Below are 7,974 nucleotides of genomic sequence, written 5' to 3'. Positions count from 1 at the left end.
TGGAGCCCTCCTGAATGGGATTAGTGCCCTTCTACAGGAGGTCCAAGGGAGCTTGTTTGCTTCTTCCACCACGAGAGGACACAGGGAAAAGGCACTGTCTACAAACCAGGAAGTGGGTCCTCACCAGACACTGAAGCTGCTGGTGCCTCGACTTTGGACTTTCCAGCCTCCAGAACTGTGAGAAATAAATTTATGTTGTTTATAAGCAACTCAGTCTATAGTATTTTGTGATAGCAGCCTGAACAGACTAAGACAATTTGCTATACAACTTTCCTCTTCCTAGGTGGTTTCAATCCTTTGCTGTTCGAAGTCATCATGAATCTTTAATTTATAAGTTCTTTTCTTCTGTATTTCCAGAAGTGGTGTTGCTGGGCGAAAGGCCATGAATTCTGGATCCACAAGTTGTCAAACTATGGAGCTTCCTTTGGAGGTGGGATTGCTTATTTTTGTCATCTCTCCTGGTAAGGAACATGCTCTTAGCTTTTCAGAGGCACAGACCACAGAGCAACAGCTAAAGGGTCTGTGGTGAGCCTTTGGGTGTACTAAGCCAGTGACCGGGTGTGTGGGCTTTAGGCCCCGAGGTGAGTAACAAGAGTAGAAGGATGAGGTGGGGTGTGGCACGTGGCTGGAATGACTTAATGGGGTGGAGTGAACCACTGTGCTCATCGAGAGCTGACTTTAGGATCATGATGGATCCCAAACATCTTGGAGTACTGGAAAGAGCTCTGGATGTGGATCAGAACACCTAGGTTCAAATCCTTCCCTTTCACTGACCAGCTCTGTGACCTTGAACTAATGTCCTCTCTGTAAAATGGGGTAATAATTCCTATAAGAACAGAGTTTGGGGGAGGATTGCTTCACAGCATTTCACATCCCTGCCCATCTGAATGAGGGCCCCACTTACCCTTTCTGAGGAAGACCCGCTTCCCAATGCTGCACTTTTCTAATTAAAAAAATTTTTAAAAATTTTAACTTCTCAATATACATTGTAGTTGATTTTCATGACCCTTTAGCCATTCCTCTTGCCCCCTCCCTCTCTCCCCCAGTGCTGCAGTTTGAAGGTGATTTCTGAGCCTGAATTCTCCAGGTAGTACAATCTCATCAGTCCCAGCTTCATGGATTTCAGAAGAGATGCCAGAAATTCTGGGTCCAGACCACCTCCTCCCTCTCACTGTCTCCTTCTCTCTCTCCTGAAAAAGGAAACATTTCTATACCGGTTCTGGGTTTTCTGAAAGGCCCGTGGAGAGGAAGGAATGTGGGGGTGGGGAGGAGGGCTGCAGGCTCAGCCAATGCCTGGGTGGGCAGCTTGGAGTCTGCAGGTGAATGACACCAATTGACATCCCATGAGTAGCCAGCATGGTGGTGAAGCCCAGACTTGTTGATTAAACTGGGAAAGTGCTATTCTTAGTGGCAAACTGTCATCCAGCCTTTTGAAAAAGGAGAGAAACCACTCAGCCAGGATCTAAAAATACTTAGGGACTGACAACCAGCTCTGGGCAGAGCTTGGACCTAGAGCCTGGTTTGGAAAGAACTGAATGGGGAAAGGCACAATGTACCAGTGGGACCTTGCAAGATCATGCAGCCCATAGCACAAGCAAACAAACACACACTCTTTTGTATCTAGGGCTCTTTAACTATTCTTTATTATAATTAAAAATAAAAATTCACAAATATTTTACAGTAAGAATATTGATGGTAAAAGTTGCTTATAGAATACTTCCAATATGGCAGGCGCTGATCTAAGCTGTTGTGTCCTTTATATGCTCTGGCCCCGCAATACCTCCTTGGGGTGGGTGATGCTATTATTGCCATTTACAGATGAGGAAATTGGGTATCAGAAATGAGGAATTTGGGTAATTCTAATTAGCTTGAAGACAGAGTCTTATTATGTGGAATGGTCTGGAATTGGCCTTCGATTTCCACCCCTGCTCTTTGGCAGCTGTGTGTTGCTTGGTATTGTTTTACTAGTTGTTAACAAGTTGCTCTCTTTCAACCTCCCCAGGGAAAATCTTGGTTGCTGAACCTCTCGGGAAAAACTCTCAGTGTGGCTTGCCTTTGGGTTTCATTGTGGAATTGACAACTCATGTTCAGTTGAGCACAGTGGTCAGGTCCGATGAAGCCTGTTTCAGTTTGCATGGAGATGGTGGTCCCCTCTCAACAACCGGGATGACAGAGGCATGATGGCCACATTGTTATAGATCGGCTCAGCACCTGAAATCACCATTCCCTGTGGATAATTAGCACAGATGCCTGGACGTGGATTTTTTAAATTTTAAAACCATGTTGAACCTGTTTATAGGCTTTATCTTTATTAGGGGCAATTCATTTTCCCTCCTGCAGGCTGGACACCTAGCATGGTAGAAGGCTCAAAGGCTTTAGGACTATACTTAACATGGGTTCAATTCTAGCTCATTAGAGCCCCAGGTGATACAGTTGCCCTGCAGCCATGTTCCTTCCTTCCTTTCTGTAGTTTCATTTCAGAGGTTCTTGGAAGTGACAGAAGATGATGAGTGGGTGGATCTCAGGCTGCCTCCTGTACTGGAAGCCTCTATCCCCCAATCCAATTTATATTGGTATGTTCTTTGGTTCTGATATTTTTTTATTTACGGTGACTGTTTGATGGTTTTCTTGTAGCCACCTCAAATTCTATGTGGAAGGGCCTGGGGACAAATCAGTAAGTAAATATCCCAAACAAACAAACACAAAAATGGTGACAGTGGTTCCTCAGTCTGCCACATCAGTGCTCTTTTCCTAGCAGGGGAAAGGAGGGAGGGAGAAAGAGAGGGAGAGATACTACACTAATGTTGATGACAGCAGTGAGGCAAAGTCTCCGAGCAAGCCCCTCCTCGGTGTGAACAAAAGCTGAACAGATAAGACAAAAACCAAGATGGAACCGCTGAGCTGGCATAAGGCATGCTGTTTGGATGCCTCCTGCCCTGCTATCTCCCTGCCTTGTTCTGGTGTGTGGACAGAGCTGTTAGCCGTGGCTTCAGCTGGTTTACCCTGTAATCTTTTATCTAGAGGATGCTGACTTAACAAGTCCAAAGTCATTGGTGGTCGTTCTCTGCAAATCAACCCAAGAGAGTTCTTCATGAGTCCCTTCCCTCACTGGGGACCCATCAGCAGACCCTGAGCAACTAAGGCAGAATTAGAGACCGTCTCCATCAGGGAGGGGCTGGGGATGGGAGGAGAGGGCATGTTGTCCTCGGGTCTCTCTGCAAAAGGCACAGTGAGGCCACCCACTTTGGAATGTACATTTCTCCCTGAGTTTTGCTCTCCGTCAGTGCCTCCTCGCACAAGCGCTCGCCTGTTTTGATCCTTTGCTTCTCAAAACTGTTTATAAACCAACTGCCTCAGAGGAGGGCCCTGGGTGTGGCTTGGCAGGAAGGGACAGAGACTAGGCCAGCCTGTTTTAGAAAGAAGAGAGGAGCACAGTGCTGATGTCAAAGGCAACCTCTCTTGAGTGCGGGCTGAATGAGGGGGAAGAATGCATAAAACACCCCAGGTGTGTCAGCAGTCATGAAAGATGACTGCTGCTGGGTGACTTCTGAGGTTTCTTTCCCAAGAAGTAGGAGAAAGTCTCCAAAATAGAAATAATTTAATCTTAAATAGTTTATGTATCAACTGACCTTTTTCTTATAACAACCTATACGTCCAAAACATGATTAATTCAGGGTATTTATTAGGTGACTTACAGAAAAATGTTAGAAGAGTTGGAAATATCTACAAAGCAGTAGGCTGTCAATCAGCATTACTTTTGATATTTTCAAGTGATTTCATCTACCTAGAAAATACGTTTTCTGTGGAGAGACATAAGACAGGCCAATGGGTAGACATACGGCCAGCCACTGGTACTTGGGTACTTCTGATCACATGGCTGGGTCCTTGTTCCTTCTTGCATTATGCTCCCTACTCCTTCCCCACACCTTGTTTCCTTTTCCCTTATCCCCATCCTAAAAGACATTTAAAATAAGGTTCAAACATCTTGGAGACAGTCGTTGCTTCCTATGTCTAAGACAAAAGAAAAGGAGGCTTTAAAATGTTGTAAAATGTCCAGGAAGGCTTCCTGGATGTCAAATAACTGTTTTCCTCACACAGTATGAATGAGTTAAGTGTTGAAGAATCAAGAACTTACAGATTAAATTTCACTCACAATCCACACATGGCTTTAAAGTGTTGGGAAAATATACCTGGGGCCAAATCTGATTCGAGTATGAAAAAGAATTCAGACATGTTGTGCAAAGATGGAAAAGTCTAGAGGCAACTGGGTATATCTGCTCATTCTTCACCAAGACTCTTGGGGTCATATGTCTTCCCTGGGATGACCAAAGCCAGGCCCTGTTAAAAAGGAATTGTCCAGAAGCACAGACCAGCAGGACTTAGAGACACAAGTGCTCTCCCAAACACTGTGCAAAGGAAAGGGAGCCTGTCTCAGGAACATTCTGGGCCCCCTTGCAGTGCTAGCTCTAAGGCAGATGTATTCTTCCAAGTGTCCAGCTTGGTGCCAGTAAATAGTTGAAGAATAGAGCCAGTCGCCATGGTCGTTATTCTAGGATCAGAGAATTCTCCTGGTGGCCCATCCATCTGCATGGAGCCCAAGCTAGGAGCGTGGAAGCCGGCCTGCAGGATCCCCTCCTCGCCTCCCCTCTCCTGTTCCATCAGCTGTTATCCAGTTGATTCCACTTGCCATATGTCCCTGGAATTGTCTTAGTCCCTGTCATCCCCATTGCCATCCTCCAGTTCAGGCCACCATTGCCTCTCATAGGTTGTCAGTCTCCTTCTACTAGCCTTGCTTGCCTTCATTTCCCACAAGGCACATGGCGTGAGCTTTCTAGAGCCCTCATCAGCGCCTGGCATCACCTCCTCAAACCCCTTCAGGAGCTGCTTGAATGCTTGCAGTTTCCTAACATGATGTGCGTGGACCTTCCTGATCTGGCCTCTTCCTGCGTTTATATCTCTCGACAACCTGTTCCTCCCTCGCGCCGACACTTTCTTAGCCCCCCACTATACTCCAATTGTTTTGAACTGCTTTCACCCCATTCCTAGCTGAGGGATCTAGGGGAAGTCAATTAGCCTCCTGGTGCCTCAGTTTCTTCATTTGCGAAGTGAGGGAAGTAGCAGCACCTGCATGGGGCGTTGAGGAAGAAGAAAGTTGACATATGCACAGAGTTTCAAGCAGAGCCGGGCACCGACTATGCCTCCTTCTCTAGCCTCTTTGTATGTGGAAACCTGGCACCTTGAACTCCCTCTCACTTTCTCTGGTTCACTCCCGTTCACCCTTGAGGGCTCGGCTAAACTGTCAACTCCACGATTGCTAACTCTCACTCAAAACCCCCACTCCCACTGGGCCAGCGCTCCCCGCAGCGGGCTTCTGTAGTGTGGTGATCTCGGCTTCCATAACATGAGCCATGGTCTATGTTGCGTTGCAACCGCGGATGTCCCAGTCTGTTTCTGCACCAGACTGTAAACTCTTGGAGAGCAGGGACTGTTTCTCAGGTGCCTTGATAACCAGTAGTCAATAAATATTTGCCGATATAAAGAAAGAACAAAATTGGCTCATAGGGAGAAACTAAACCAGTCTCCAGGCAGGTTCTTGTAGACCTCAGGAGGGTCATATTTCTTTTCTTAAATGCATAAATGGTTATTCGTTTTTAATTAGCCAAAACAAAAACAAATTTACCAAGTTGGAATTTGGCAAAAGCCATTTCAGCATCTAAAGATGTTCCTTGTTCTGGAACTCAGAATGACCTTGCACTTCAATGTGTCATAGCAAGGTTGCTGGACTGATTAGGTTTGCCTTCAGCTCCTGCCTCTTACCCCCTGCCCTGCCCATTTCCTGCCTCAGCTGGCGTTCCTCAAACACACTCCAACTCCAGCTGGAACACCGAGGGACCCTGCTCTCCACTTAGCCTGCGTTTCTCCTGGGGCTGAGACAGCTGGGGAAACACACTCTTCATTTACGTCTCATGCAGTTGTGACTGTTTGGACATAGGGTGGTGTCCCAGGGAGGAGGCAGTTTTTCCTGCTCTGGGCCAGCTGTGGTAGCATTTGACATGTCCGAAGGATTCCATCACTCCGGTTGACCACAGCTCATTAAAATACCTGGGCTTGCTGGAGACTGGTATTTCCAAATTTGTGCTGTTCTTAGGGCCATGAAAACAGATGAGGGTTAATCTTTTGCCATGTGTCTAATTTGTCCATGGTCACATGAGTTGGAGAGTGGGGGGAGTTGTGTAATGCAGAAAGGTTCTTCCCAAGAGTGTGCACCTGGTATCTCCTTCTGGGAATATACAATCTCTTACCCCTCCCCATCCTGTAGGGATTTAAAAAAAAACCATTTTTTCATTTTTGCATGTTGCATGTAACAAAAATCAAGTTTAAGAATTCTAAAATATTTTTCCCATCTAATAAGCAATGCATGCTGTTTCATTTAGTTTTAATCAATTATGTAAGAAAAGCGTGATTTGTCAACAAGTATGTCCACAAATCATATAGCTTATCATATTTGGTTGAGAAACAATTTTAAAATGTAGATGGAAATTTAATTATATAAATAGGCAAAACCTGTCTCTATGACTTACTGTTTGAAATCCCTGCATTTTGCACTTAAAAGTTAATTGGATAATTGGTGTGAATTTTGAGTTGTATTTCTAAGTGTTGACATAAAAGAGGAGATTTAGGCCACTTGCCATTATTTTTTCAAAGTATCCTATTGCCAGAGTGGGTAGCTTCATTCCCAGTAAAAGCAGCAGCAAATTGGATATAATTCTCATAGTTTTCTCACTTTAACATTGGCTTCTGAAGTGTTGGAGATAGCTTGAAGGGCTACTAAAGCTTTTGATCAGGTGAGTCAAATTTAGGGATTAGGCTCAGAAAATCTAGGGGTGAACTGGCAGAATTATCATTTTTAAACCTCTCATGTGGGAAGTAGTTTCTAAGATGGTCCCCCCTCCTTGAGTATGGGCCTGACTTAGTGACTTAGTGACTTGCTTCTAATGAAGAAAGTGATGGGATATTGCTTTCAAGTTAATTTATATATAACAGACTGACTTCTGTTTTGCTCTTTCTTCCTCTCTTTTCTCACTTGCTTGCTCTGATAAATCTTGTGGCTGTGTTGTGAGGAAGTCTCCACGCTCATCCCCAGGGGTAGCTTCCAGCCAACAGCGCATGAGGAACTGAGACCCTCAGACCAATATTCCTTGTGGAGCTGAAACTTGGTGGACAAACACAGAGTGAACTTTGAAGTGAAGCCTTCCTCCATCGAGCCTTCAGATGACCATAGCCCCAGCTGATACCTTGATTGCAGCCTCTGAGAGACCTTGAGTGTGAGGGCTCAGCTGATCTGTGCCTGGATTCCTGATCTACAAAAAATAATTGAGATAATAAATGTTGCTATTTTAATCCACCAAGATTTGAGGTAATTTGTTTTGCTACAGTAGATAATTAATATATCTCATTAGGTTCCTCGTAGAATTCCACCTCACTGTTCCTTACGCTTGCTGTCTTTAACCAATGGGTATATGTTAAGGAATACACTTGTGTGGGTATAAATGGCATAGTATCAGAAATAAATCACTTTCATTCAAACAGCCTGCCAGCTAGCATGTGCAACTAAGCAGCAAATCACCCAAGGGTCTGAATCACAAATGTGCTTATCTGCTCTCCCAAACGATCCTATTCAAAACACACAAGGGCCTCTCAAACAACTTTGTTTGCTTTAAACAGAAGACATGTTTATTTCCTTAGTTGATTTAAAGAAGATGCCATTGCCACCTTACATGATGTGCTCAGGTGACAACAGCAGGGATAAAAGAGACTCCAGCTGGCAGCCAGGAAAATAGAGAGTGTGGAGGTTCCTGTGGGAGGTTTTGATGGACCGGAGGTGGAACATGTCTCTTCTGCTCACACTTGATTGGTTGGAATTCAGTCACATGACCATGGCTCACTGCAAGGGAAGCTGGGAAATATAGTCTA

At 45.0% G+C, this 7,974-nt stretch overlaps 1 long non-coding RNA gene across 1 annotated transcript; it reads left to right on the top strand.

The window, feature by feature from the left end:
• Positions 1–355: 355 nt before the first annotated feature.
• Positions 356–7,409, top strand: LOC134373013 (uncharacterized). Its single transcript, XR_010022926.1, has 3 exons — positions 356–430; positions 2,471–2,573; positions 7,126–7,409. It is a non-coding gene; the product is annotated as an uncharacterized LOC134373013 (long non-coding RNA).
• The last annotated feature ends 565 nt before the right edge of the window (positions 7,410–7,974 follow it).

Source organism: Cynocephalus volans, chromosome 3 (genome assembly GCF_027409185.1).
Source record: "Cynocephalus volans isolate mCynVol1 chromosome 3, mCynVol1.pri, whole genome shotgun sequence".
Lineage (NCBI taxonomy): Eukaryota > Metazoa > Chordata > Mammalia > Dermoptera > Cynocephalidae > Cynocephalus > Cynocephalus volans.
Note: the sequence above shows the minus strand (reverse complement) of the source record. Positions and strands in the feature narration are given on the sequence as shown.